This window comes from Lithobates pipiens, unplaced genomic scaffold (assembly GCF_037356315.1).
Source record: "Lithobates pipiens isolate NorthernLeopardFrog02 unplaced genomic scaffold, aLitPip1_a1.2 Scaffold_16, whole genome shotgun sequence".
NCBI lineage: Eukaryota > Metazoa > Chordata > Amphibia > Anura > Ranidae > Lithobates > Lithobates pipiens.
In genome coordinates, this window is record NW_027507748.1 from 15525506 (window position 1) to 15539936 (window position 14431).

Here is a 14431-nt window from a genome sequence, read left to right on the forward strand (position 1 = left end):
TATACTTGGACACACACCTTCCAAAGAGTTCCACTTTTGTCTCATCGGTCCACAGAATGTTGTCCCAAAAGTCTTGGGGATCATCAAGATGTGTTGTGGAGAAATTGAGACGAGCTTTGATGTTCTTTTTGCTCAGCAGTGGTTTTCTCCTTGGAACTCTGCCATGCAGGCCATTTTTGCCCAGTCTTTTCCTGATGGTGGAGGCATGAACGCTGGATTCCCAAAGCTTTGGAAATGGCTTTATAACCCTTTCCAGACTGATAGATCTCAATTACTTTCTTTCTCAATTGTTCCTGAATTTCTTTGGGTCTCGGCATGATGTGTAGCTTTTAAGGATCTTCTGGTGGACCTTACTGTGTCAAGCAGCTCCTATTTAAGTGATGCCTTGATTGTGAACAGGTGTGGCAATAATCAGGCCTGGGTGTGGCTAGAGAAATTGAACTCAGGTGTGGACAACCACAGTTATAGTATGTTTTAACAAGGGGGGCAATCACTTTTTCACACAGGGCCATAATGGTTTGGATTTTTTTTCACCTTTAATAATAAACACCTTCATTTACAAATTGCATTTTGTGTTTACTTGTGTTGTCCTTGACTATTGTTTAAATTGGTTTGATGTTCCGAAACACTTAAGTGTGACAAACATGCAAAGGAACAGGAAATGAGGAAGGGGGCAAACACTTTTTCACACCACTGTATATATATATATATATATATATATATATATATATATATATACACACACATATACATACATATATACATATATACACACACACACACACACACACACACACATACATATATATACATACACACTTTTTTGTTTTAAAATGTTATTTTCTGCTATAAAAACCATATCCAATACAAAAATTTCTTCATAAAATTTATTCTACTACACGTCTTTGGTAAAAAAAAAATAAAAAAAAATCCTAATAAGTGTATATGGATTTGTTTGTGTGAAAGTTATAGAATCTAGAGTAGAAAGGATAGGATATATACTGGAATTTTTATTTATGTATTTAGGTTTACTAGTAATGGTGGTGATCAGCGACTTATAGCGACTGACAAGCTGACACTAAACGGACATTTACATTTCCAGTGACACTAATACAGTGATTAGTGCCATTAACTGCTTCCCACCCAGCCAATGGTCATAAACGGCCTGCTGGGAGCTTCACTGTTCTGAGTGGACGTACCTGTACTGAAAGCCGACCGGCCTTTCCTTATATAAAAAAAAAAAAAAAGCCTCCACCCATTTCATGGAAAAAAATAAAATAGTTAATCTACAAAACATTGAAATGCTTGGCCAGTCCATCACCTTTTCACAGCTTCTTTAGCAAGGCAGTGCTTATGTTGGAATACTGCCCTACGGCCCAGTCTACGACGGGAGGAGGGCTATGTCACAGTACATGTTGGCATTCATGGTCCCCTCAATGATCTGTAGCTCCCCAGTGCCGGCAGCACTCATGCAGCCCCAGACCATGACACTCCCACCACCATGCTTGACTGTAGACAAGATACACTTGTCTTTGTCCTCCTCACCTGGTTGCTGCCACACACGCTTGTCACCATCTGACACCAAATAAGTTTATCTTGGTCTCATCAGACCACAGGACATGGTTCCAGTAATGTCCTTAGTCTGCTCATCTTCAGTGGGCTTTGTCAATCATCTTTAGAAGAGGCTCCCTTCTGAGACGACAGCCATGCAGACCAATTTGATGGTCTGAGCACTGACAGGCTGACCCTCCACCCCTTCAACCTCTGCAGCAATGCTGGCAGCACTCATACGTCTATTTCCCAAAGACAACCTCTGGATATGACGCTGAGCACGTGTTCTCAACTTCTTTGGTGGACCATGGCGAGGCCTGTTCTGAGGGGAACCTGTCCTGTTAAACCGCTGTATGGTCTTGGCCACTGTGGTGCAGCTCAGTTTCAGGGTCTTGAACAATCTTCTTATAGCCTAGGCCATCTTTATGTAGAGCAACAATTCTTTTTTTAAGATGCTCAGAGAGTTCTTTGCCATGAGGTGCCATGTTGAACTTCCAGTGACCAGTATGAAAGAGTGAGAGACGATAACACCAAATTTAACACACCTGCACCCCATTCATACCTGAGACCTTGTAACAATAACGAGTCACAGGACACCGGGGAGGGAAAATGGCTAATCTGGCCAATTTGGACATTTTCACTTAGGGGTGCACTCACTTTTGTTGCCAGTGGTTTAGACATGAATGGCTGTGTGTTGAGTTATTTTGAGGGGGCAGCAAATTTACACTGTTATACAAGCTGTACACTCACTACTTTACATTGTAGACAAGTGTCATTTCTTCAGTGTTGTCACATGAAAAGATATAATAATATAGTTACAAAAACGTGAGGGGTGTACTAACTTTTGTGAGATACTGTAACAGTGAACAGTTGCTTAGAGCCTGCTGAATCTTTTTCCCCTGGAATGTCTATCAAGCCAAAACTTTCCCATTTTGGAGTTGGAGACAAATACACTGCTAAAAAAAAAAAATGAAAGGAACACTTTTTAATCAGAGCATCAAGTAAAAAAACTCCTAGGATATTGATCTGGTCAGTCAAGTAGCAGAGGGGGTTGTTGTTAATTTCATTAACACCCAAAGCAGCTGAAACTGATTAACAGGTGAACTAGATGGGCAACAATGAGATGACCTCCAAAACAGGAATGGCTTTACAGGTCGGTGGAGGCCACTGACATTTTTTTTCCCCTCCAACTCATCTTTTCTGACTGTTTTTCACTAGTTTTGCATTTGGCTATGGTCAGTGTCAGTACGAGTCGATACCTGGACCCTACAGGATGGCACATCAATACATGCCATTGCCAGAAGGTTTGCTGTGTCTCCCAGCAGTCTCAAGAGCATGGAGGAGATTCCAGGAGACAGGCAGTTACTCTACTCTAGGAGAGCCGAACAGGGCCGTAGAAGGTCCTTAACCCATCAGCAGGACCGCTATCTGCTCCTTTGTGCAAGGAGGAACAGGATGAGCCCTGCCAGAGCCCTACAAAATGACTTCCAGCAGGCTACTGGTGTGAATGTCTCTGACCAAGCAATCAGAAACAGACTTCATGAGGGTGGCCTGAGGGCCCGATGTCCTCTACTGGGCCCTGTGCTCACTGCCCGGCACCATGGAGCTCGATTGGCATTTGCCATCGAACACCAGAATTGGCAGGTCCACCACTGGTGCCCTGTGCTTTTCACAGATGAGATAATGTTCACCCTGAACACATGTGACAGACGTGAAAAGGGTCTGAAGAAGCCGTGGAGAATGTTATGCTGCCTGTTACATCGTTCAGCATGACCGGTTTGGTGATGGAAAAAAAATTAGTACAATCCAAAAGAATTAATCAAAAAACATATACACACACATTATATATATATATTTATTAAAAAAAATGCAAAAAGTCCCAATATGAAGAAAAGGTTCAACAAGTCAGAAGCAAAATCGCCCTCCACCACATCAAACAGATAAGTAGATAGCAAGGTCCCGTCACCATCACCCAATAAGACAGACCCTTACCATCAATACATGGATAATGCACATGTAATGTCACCAATTCAGGTAAGCAATTTCTCCCAATCAGTACCCTGGAGCAGGCTCTCTGAAAGCATGGAACAGGTATAGAGATTCTTGCGTGGCTCAATAATCATATGAATGGAAAAAAAAAAAAAACCACACACACACACACACACACACACACACACACACACACACACACACACACACACACACACTATCTTAAAAAACATTCATCAATTTATTGCTGTTAAAAGTTACACTCACATTTGGTTGAATAATAAATGCAAAAATTGAAGCATCCAGCGCTTCAAAAGTGGCCGCTGTAGTGTAGTTCGTCTGCCTCCTATGTCTAGCCCGGCTCCGCCCCAAAGTTTCGTCATAAAAATTTGTCATCAGGGGCGACAAACTCAACTGGAAGTGGAAGCGCTGTGCGGTTTAGTGATGGGTCAGTGATGGTCTGGGGTGGCATATCCATGGAGGGACGCACAAACCTCTAAAGGCTAGACAATGGTCCCACTGGCTGCCATTAGGTATCGGGATAAAATCCTTGGACCCATCGTCAGACCCTATGCCGGTGCAGTGGGTTTCTGGTTCCTACTGGTACACAACAATGCCTGGCCTCATGTGGCGAGAGTATGCAGCCAGTTCCTGGAGGATGAAGGAATTGATACCTTTGAATGGCCCCACGCTCGTCTGACCTAAATCCAATAGAACGCCTCTGGGACATTAGGTTTTCGGTCCATCCGACACCCGCCAGGTTGCACCTCAGTCTTTTCAGGAGCTCAGTGATGCCCTGCTCCAGATCTGGTAGGAAATATCCCAGGACACCATCAGTCGTCTCAATAGAAGAATGCCCCAACGTTGTCATGCATGCATACAAGCGCGTGGGGGCCGTACGAACCACTGAGGACCATTCTGAGTTGCTGCAATGAAATTTTAGCAAAATGGACTTTCCTTCTGCATCATTTTTTCCCATTTTGTTTTTCGGGATGTCTTTGAATTCAGCCCTCTGTAGGTTGATAATTTTCATTTCATCATCAAAGAATGTGGCATCCTTTCATTCCTAACACATTACCCAGTCCATAAAAGTATACAGTGCCTTGAAAATCTTCCACATTTTGTCATGTTACAACCAAACACGTAAATGTATTTTATTGGGATTTTATGTGATAGACCAACACAAAGTGGCACATAATTGTGAAGTGGAAGGAAAAATAAATAAAAATAAATAAATAATAATAATAATAATAATAATAATAATAAATGGTTTCCAAAATGTTTTACAAATAGATAAGTGAAAAGTGTGGGGGCATTTGTATAGCGCCCCCCTGAGTTATTACTTTGTAGAATCCCCTTTCTCTGCAATTACAGCTGCAAGTCTTTTTGGGGGTGTCTCTACCGGATTTGCACATCTAGAGAGAGGGACATTTTTGCCCATTTGTCTGTGCAAAATATCTCAAGCTCTGTCAGATTGGATGGAGAGTGTCTGAACAGCAATTTTCAAGTCTTGCCACAGATTCTCAATGGGATTTAGGTCTGGAATGTGACTGGGGCACACATGAATATACTTTGATGTAAACCATTCCATTGTAGTTCTGGCTGGATGTTTCGGGTCGTTGTCCTGCTGGAAGGTGAACCTCCTCCCCAGTCTCAGGTCTTTTGCAGACTAACAGGTTTTCTTCTAAGATTGCCTTGTATTTGTCTCCATACATCTTCCCATCAACTCAGACCAGCTTCCCTGTCCCTGCTGAAGAAAAGCATCCTCACCACATGATGCTGCCACCACCATGTCTCACGGTGGGAATGGTGTGTTCATTGTTAGTTTTCCCCCACACATAGCATTTTGCTTTTAGGCCAAAAAGTTCAATTTTGGTCTCATCTGACCAGATCACCTTCTTCCACATGTTTGCTGTGTCCTCCACATGGCTTCTCACAAACTGCAAACAGGACTTCTTATGACTTTCTTTCACCAATGTCTTTCTTCTTGTCACTCTTCCATAAAGGGCAGATTTGTGGAGAGACGACTAATAGTTGTCCTGTGGACAGATTCTCCCCCCTGAGCTGTGGATCTCTGCAGCTCCTCCAGAGTTACCATGGACCTCTTGGCTGCTTCTCTGATGAATGCTCTCCTTGTCCGGCCGGTCAGTTTAGGTGGACGGCCATGTCTTGGTAGGCTTGCAGTTGTGCCATAATCTTTCCATTTTCGGATGATGGATTGAACAGAGCTCCGTGAGACGTTTAAAGCATTGGATTTTTTTTATAACCTAACCCTGCTTTAAACTTCTCTACAACGTTATCCCTGACCTGTCTGGTGTGTTCCTTGGCCTTCATGATGCGGTTTGTTCACAAAAGGTTCTCTAACAAACCTCTGAGGGCTTCACTGAATGAACAGCTATAAGTATACCGAGATTAAATTACACGTGTTCCGCAAAAAAAAAAAATATTATGATACACATACGTGGACTACATTTACTAATTAGGTGAATTCTGAAGGCAATTGGTTCCACTAGATGTTAGTTAGGGGTATCAGAGTAAAGGGGGCTGAATACAAATGCCCCCCACACTTTTCAAAATAAATAAATAATAATAATTGAAAAACATTTATCATTTTCCTTCCACTTCACAATTATGTGCCACTTTGTGTTGGTCTATCACATAAAATCACAATAAAAGACATTTAAGTTTTTGGCTGTAACATGACAAAATGTGGAAAATTCAAGTGGTATGCATACTTTTTCTAGGCACTGTAGATATCCAGCATGATATTTTTCCCCATTGAGATCTGATCTGTTTTCAAAGCGTTCCTTTCATTTTTTTTTTAGCAGTGCATTTTATTCACACTTTAAAGAGGAAGTAAACCCTGATGGGTTTACTTCCTCTTCATTTTCCCTGCAAAAGTAAAGCATAATGGGCTACTATGCATCGCATAGTAGCCCATTATGTGTTACTTTCCTGACACAGGAGCCAGCGAAGTCACCGCTGTACTCTTCTCCACGAAGCGTCAATCTTCCCTCCGGGTCTCGCGGCTCCGGTGCTGTGAGTGGCTGGAGCAGCGATGACGTCCCTCCGGCGCATGCGTGCGGGAGCCATAAGTGACGGCATGTTTGCCTTCACTTGCGGCATGCCCAGTGCGCCTGCGCCGCTGTCAACGGCGCACATGCGCTATACAGAGCGTTGCCCTTTTTTTTGTAAAATATCTCCTTAATGGTGTGGGTTAAGGAGATATTTCTTGGAACTACAGGTAAGCCTTAATCTAGGCTTACTTGTAGGTCAAAGTGGTCTGTAAGGGTTTACAACCAACCACTTTAAGAACTCCAACGTAATGCAACTTTGGAATGCAATTTTGACACAACTTTGGATGTGACATGTTGTCCCTCTGCAAAGTCAGACCCTCTGTTGCATGTAAAACATTCAGGTGTGACTTTCAAGCAACTTTTGAGGGTTAAATTTGAAGTCTGTGACCCTCAAGTTGCACGAGAGTCGGACCAAAGTGGTGTGTAGTGGCCATAACCCTTGCAGGGCGGCCTTAACGTTTGGGCTTACCGGTTACCTCCACTTGGCTGGTTCTTCCAGGTCTAGGAGTTCCCAGGGTTAGTACCCAACAAGTTTGGACGCCGACACCATAAAAGTCCTTTAGAAAGGTTTTTATTTGCAGGGGTAACATCCAACAAACACAGTCTCGTATAAGAACAGAGGGCAAGGGTGAAGAAACTCAGGCACCTTGAACTGCTAATCATCAGAAAGTCTCCAATACCACCCAGAGAGTAGCCCCTCGCAACTGGGTTCTTCAAAGCTGAACAAATCCCAAGCCAGAGATTATGGCAGTCAGCACTTTGATCCAGAACTTGTGAAGTCTTTGACCTTGAGTAACTTGTAACAGAAGTGAACAGGAACCTTTTTCCTCAGTACCTGGAACGTTCTCTGTCTCCTTTGCAGTATTGGAAAAAGCGTGGATTCGTCAGTGTCCTTCACAACCCAGCAACCAGGCACTTCTCAGGATGCCAGCTTGTTGGCCCTGCTCCGAAGAGTCCTCCCCTGGTCGCTTACATGAGCTGTGGTGCCCCTCAAAGCCGAGGGCACACCCGGATGCCTTGAATCCTCCCTCAGTTACTGCACCTCAGACCAGCCGGTTCCGAGACTTGGGAACAGACGGATCCCTATCCCAGACCAGGCGGGTCTATTGGGGTTAGCCAATCAAAGCATGTTGAACGAACGCTCCCGTGACTAGGACCCCTCGCTGGGCTACCCCGGTCCAGAATCAGGAACAGGCAGCTAAGGCCTCACGAACGAACCCTGAACATGTGACTTCCAGATCTGAAGTACCCCTTCCCTAGACTCCTCAGCGGGGCCCGGCGCACCCACTGATTGGCTCCAGGAAAGCTGATACCTAAAACGTTCAACCAGGCCTGGTTCTGAGCCTGTCATGTGCACCCAACTGTACCCATGACCAGGCAGAACTCTAACACAGCCCAGCCAAACTGATGTCAAAGTTAAACCTACATAATGAACCCTCAGAACCCCATTACTGTTCTGGAGGCAAAAACTAAATTTGAACATGACAGACACTTTGTCCAAAGTGTCATCACTACAGGTGCATAAACTACTGCAAAGTCGCTATGACTTTAGTCATGCATATACTTTTTGGAATGGTGATTATTGTAAAAACATAAAGGTACAACTTGTCATGCGACTTTGACATCCAAAGTGTAAATGGGCTGTAAGGATGTGGTAGCATAATGTATTACTGTGTTCCAAAATCATTTAAAATGTTGGAACACAACCAGAAGACATGCAATGGATCTACAGTAAGTGTCCTCATTTCAGCCCGCTAGAACAGCCAGGGCCGTCTTTAAGGCAGGGCAAAAGGGGCAGCTGCCCTGGGCCCTGTCGTTGTTGTGGGGCCCAAAGCAGCTGCCTCATACTTGACAACTATCCCAGTTTAAATTCCCTTGTCCCTTGAAGTTTTAGTCCTGTGCTGTGTCCCGATATCTCAGTGTGAAGTGCTGCCCAGCTCTGCCCTATTGTTGTGTACAGATGACTCGCCTACAAACACTGTGTTTACATGTAAATAACCGTCAATCATATGTAAATATTGTCAGCATTCATATGTAAATAGCAGCTGCATTCACTTGTATATAGCTGAGGCCGACAGCATTGATATGTTAATAAAGACAACATTCATATGTATACAGGGCTGGTGCAAGACTATTTTGCACCCTAGGCAAGATCGAGTACTTGCGCCCCCCCCCCCCCCCCCCTAAAAAAAAATCTAAATTAATTCAATAATTTTAGCACCAAAACTCCTGGTGGAGGGATGGAGCCAGGTGGACAGGAGAGGGGGGTGCAGCCAGGTGGAGGGAGGATGGAGCCAGGTGGTCAGAAGTGGGGGTCAGCCAGGTAAGGAGATGGAGCTAGGTGGATGGGAGAGGGGGGTGCAGTCAGGTGGAAAGGAGGGGGTGCAGCCAGGTAGACAGGGGGGTGCAGACAGGTGGCGGAAAGGAGCCAGTTGGACAGGAGAGGAGGTGCAGCCAGGTGGAGGGAGGCTATAGCCAGGTGGTCAGGAGAGGGGGGCAGCCAGGTGGAGGGAGGATGGAGCCAGGTGGACAGGAGGGGGGGTTCAGACAGGTGGAGGAATGGAGCCAGTTGGACAGAAGAGGAGGTGCAGCCAAGTGGAGGGAGGCTATAGCCAGGTGGACAGGAGAGGGGGACAGCCAGGTGGAGGGAGGATGGAGCCAGGTGGACAGGAGAGAGGGTGTAGCCAGGTGAAGGGATGGAGCCAGGTGGACAGGAGGGGGGTGTAGCCAGGAGGAGGGATGGAGTCAGGTAGATAGGAGGGGGTGTAGCCAGGTGGAGGGGGTGTAGCCAGGTAGAGGAATGGAGCCAGGTGGATAGGAGGGGGGTGTAGCCAGGTGGAAGGATGGAGCCAGGTGGATAGGGGGGTGTAGCCAGGTGGACAGGAGAGGGGGTGCAGCCAGGTGGAGGGAGGATGGAGCCAGGTGGACAGGAGAGAGGGGTGCAGCCAGGATGGGGGGGGGTCAGCCAGATAAGGAGATGGAGCCAGGTGGACGGGAGAGGGTGGGTGCAGCCAGGTGGAAAGGAGAGGGTGCAGCCAGGTGGACAGGAGGGGAGGTGCAGACAGGTGGAGGAATTGAGCCAGGCGGACAGGAGAGGAGGTGCAGCCAGGTGGAGGGAGGCTATAGCCAGATGGACAGAAGAGGGGGCAGCCAGGTGGACAGGAGAGGGGGATGTAGCCAAGTGAAGGTATGGAGCCAGGTGGACAGGAGGGGCGTGTAGGCAGGAGGAGGGATGGAGCCAAGTGGATAAGAGGAGGGGTGGAGCCAGGTGGACAGGAGGGGGGGGGGTGTAGGCAGGAGGAGGGATGGAGCCAGGTGGATAAGAGGGGGGATGTGGAGCCAGGTGGACAGGAGGGGGGGTGTAAGCAGGAGGAGGGATGAAGCCAGGTGGATTCAGACACACACACCAGTGAAAAATGTCTGACTGGAAGCCTTCATCCCCAGCAGCACTTCCCCCACCACCTGACAAGTTCTTACCTTGGGGCACTTCTTTTCAGCTCTGTCCACATGGCAGCAGACGATTTGTCACAAGTCCCAGGATTAGGAGATGGGGTTTCCTACAGGCTGCGAGTCATAGCTCATGCACGGGAGACCTCCTCCAGCTTGTCCCCCATCCGATCAGCTGATCATTTGGTTCCACCCCCGGGCTCCGGCTGACGACCGCGGAGAGGTTGGGTAAGCAGGGCGGGCTGCAGGACCAGCGTGTGTCCTATGGCCAGTCCATCCGGCTGTCTCTGTGCATAATGCCGCTCGCCCTGCTCCTCCAATGGCTGCACATCACCCAGGGAGGGAGGCGGGGCGGGGAGGGCAGAGAGCTTACACACACGGCTGCTGGACATTGGTATGGTTGGCTCTGGGGGAGGGGGGAACTGCCTCTTCCTACTCGCCGCCGAGTGACTCTGCAGCCAGCCAGATGGAGCTGCGGGAGCCACCTCCCACTATACTCGGCACCGCACCAGCCAACACCCACCAGTCCTCGAGGGGACCCAGCGGCTGTGGCTGCGCCCCTAGGCGGCAGTGCGCCCTAGGCAGCTGCCTAGTTCGCCTAGTGGGAGCGCCGGCCCTGTATGTATATATGCCCCCCAGCAGTGAGGAGAAGATGTGCTGTAACCTAGAGCAACCAGTCAGCAGTATTACTGTACAGTAATCTCTAGCAACCAATCAAGAAGCAGAAATCATGTGTTGTAACCTCTAGAAATTAATCAGTGAGCCTTAATGGGTGCTGTAACCTCTAGCAACCAGTCAGTAAGTGGTAATAATATACTGAACCTCTGGCAACCAATCACAATCGCTGCCTGATCTGATACAGTAAACTGATTTTAAGTCTAGCTGCTATTTATTGAATGTCTCAGAGCAGGTGGAGAGCGAAATTGTATGGGGGTGGGGGGGCCCCCGAGAATTTTTTTGCCCAGGGTCCAATCAATATTAAAGCAGGCCCTGAGAACAGCCTCTCTCAACTGGGGGTGCTGGAAATTCAAAAATCTGAAAAAATAAAGAAAAAAAAAAAAATCTGTAAAATTTGAAATAACTAATAATAACTATTAAATTATAGGTATTGGAATTTCCTTTCAAAATTTGTCTGTTAGTGAATGTAAGGAGTACGAATTTATCCCAAGTTACGAATTATCGAATGCCGTATTTAAAAGAATGGAACATAACGAACTAATAATAATAAAACCTGTGACGGATCCTAGCCCACACTCCGTTGATTGCTTCCATCAGTAATACTGCTTCCTCCAGTCTGACAAATCAGAGAGATATATTAGCATAGCTGCATTGAATATAAGTGTAGCGCCGGCTCCTGGAGAGCACGCGCTATGTTTTTTTTTTAAATGTAATGTTACCTCTGAACCGCAGTTTGTTTTGGGTTTAATTACTCCAAATTGTGACCTCAGCATCAGTCTGACTAGACTATAGGGTGTTCTGCCTGGCCAATGGGGGGTTCTGTCACTTTTGACAGGTATGTAAACAGTCTTGTTGGGTGCTTTAAGGTTACATTCTCTCGGAACCAGCCCAGTGGGAGTGTCACTCTTGCTGTGTCTTCTGGGAGGGGGTACTTAAGGTGCGGACATCACGTGTTTTGGGGTTCCGGTCCAGAAGTATGTTCTGACTGTATGGTCCTGGTCCTCCTGACCAGCCCCCAGGACTTCCATGGCCTGGGGTGCGGATCCACCGACTTTACATCTCGGGGCTGGCTGGCCCGAGGCGAGGAAACTAAAGAAAGGATTCGGAGGTAGTCCGGTGCCATCTCAGGTTATCCAGGGGAGGACTCTTCGGGAGAAGGCTACACAAGGGTTGGCTTATCAACAAGAGCCTGGTAAAGCTGAAGGACTTAAGTGAATCCAGTCTCGTGCGATATCGCCGGACCGGCTGCAAAATACTGTTACCACGCGTGTTCAAGTTTCCTTGTTCGTGTTCTATAACAAAGTCTGTGGCAGAGACTTGTTCCTGACTCAAGCACCCTGTTGGCTGCTAGGCCTGGTGAGAGAAGGACTATCCAACTAGGGTGAGGATCCAGCTGTGAACGGCTATTCTGTCAATTTATTCAAAGTGAGAGAGTTCTTTTTTTTATATACTGACTTTGATACCAAAAGTACTTTTCACCTAAACCCTCTTTTGCAAATAAAAATCCCTTCAAGCGGATCTGTCGTCAGTCTCTATAGTTCTTGGGCCATCTACCTCGGGAAAGCCCTAGATGCAAATTGAGGTGAAGAAGGCAACGGTAAGCCCATTAATCTCAGCCGCTCTTTCGGGGGTCAGTGCTACACAAAAGTCTAGCCAAAAATAGCTTGTAGAATCATAAATGATTTATTGGACAGAATACAGCCTTTTTTTTTATTTTTTTATACACTTAACACAAGGGGTTAGATAAAGAGGTAGGGCTGGCTCATTGATACCCCCCCCCCTCCCCTCTAGCAACAACTTAAAAGATAATTATATAATTAACATGTTAACACAGCACTAAAGGCAGCCTAGGTGACCAGTCTGTCTCCGCAGGTCAATGTGATCAACTCTTTCAAGGATCATGTATTGTTCAGAATTTACAACCAAGAATAGTCTTTGGGCAAATCCAAGAAAACCTTCTCACAATAGCGGGGTTAACCACTTCGCACCCAGGGCCAATTCTGACATTTCTCTCCTACATGTAAAATTCCTAATTTTTTTGCTAGAAAATTACATAGAACCCCCAAACATTATATATGTTTTTTTAGCAAAGACCCTAGAGAAAACAATGGCGGTCATTGCAACTTTTTATCTCGCACAGTATTTGCGCAGAAATTTTTCGAACACGTTTTTTTCAGAAAAAAAAAACAGTTTCATGCTTAAAAAAAAACAAAAAAAAAAAAACAAAAAAAAAAACCAGTAAAGTTGGCCCAATTTTTTTGCATAATGTGAAAGAGGAGGATACGTCGAGTAAATAGATACCCAACATGCCACGCTTCAAAATTGCACGCGCTCGTGGAATGGCGCCAAACTTTGGTATTTAAAAATCCCCATAGGTGACTCTTTAAATTTTTTTACTGGTTACATGTTTTGGGTTACAGAGGAGGTCTAGAGCTAGAATTATTGCTCTCGCTCTAACGTTTGCGGTGATATCTCACATGTGTGGTTTGAACACAGTTTTCACTTACATATGTGTTTGCTTCTGTGTGCGAGCTCACGGGGACAGGGGCGCTTTACATATTTTTTTTTTATTGTTAATTTTATTTTTATTTTTTTAGTTTGACACTTAAAAAAAAAAAAAAAAATAATAATTTATTGATGACTTTTAAACATCCCTTGTAATAGGAATATGGCACGATCGGACATATTTACAGTGAGATATGGGGGTCAAAAAGACCCCACATCTCACCTCTAGGCTGGGAAGAATAAAATCAAAAAAAAAAAAAAACGATCCTGGCTTTCCTACCAAATCGGCGCCGTTAATTTGAATACCGAGGCCGGGCGTGACGTCATAACATCGCACCCGGCCTCCGAACGATCATAGAGACTCCGGGGACGATCTGGTCCGCTGGAAATCTCTATGGTAACTGGTGGGGGCCGGCGGATCCTGTCACCAACTCACCGATGGAAGCGGTGAGTCGGTACAAGCACCGGAGGGCAGCGGGAGGGGACAGCCGCTATGATCGTTCTTATAGTGCAGGGAATCACCGGCTGAAAACGCCGATAACTGAATGATGTCTGTGGCCTCAGGCATCATTCAGATATAACCACCGAAAGCCCATGACGTCAATAGAAGTGGTTAATTAGCATAAACAATGGGTGATAGACTCTTAGAGCCCACACTAGCCTGATTCACAATAAACACATTATAGCATACAACAGACAGGTAGCTGGAGTTGATGACATCAGCATCTTCTATGAGCCCCAACATTATGAATCAGTCACTATTTACAATATGGCCGATACAGGGTCCCCAGAGTCTGTGTGTCCTGGGGTACATGGACCTGAATCTAAAGGAACACCACCTCAAGGGTCCCCAGGCATACAAAAGCCTCTGTCCTGGGCGATTGTGACAAAACCTTTATTATTATTAAATTTGTTCCATTCCATTTGTTTAGATGCGGCATTCGTTATTATGGATAATTCGTAATTTCTGACAAATTTGTATTCGTTACGTTAACACAAACAGACAAATTTGAAAGGAAATTCCAATACCTATAATTTAATAGTTCGTTATTAGTTATTATTTTGAATTTTACCGATTTTCTTTTTTCGGATTTCTGAAAAAAGCAAAAAAAAAATAAAAAATTAACAAAATTTTGTCAGTGCACATGTCTACTTCTAGATCAAAGGTTTTTTTTTCTATTAAT

General features: G+C 45.6%; 1 protein-coding gene across 1 annotated transcript in view; it reads right to left on the reverse strand.

Annotated features, from left to right (window-relative positions):
• LOC143981622 (retinol dehydrogenase 7-like) overlaps positions 1–14431 on the reverse strand; it is a 46394-nt gene that overhangs the window by 4384 nt on the left and 27579 nt on the right. The gene's annotated exons all lie outside the window — the stretch shown is intronic.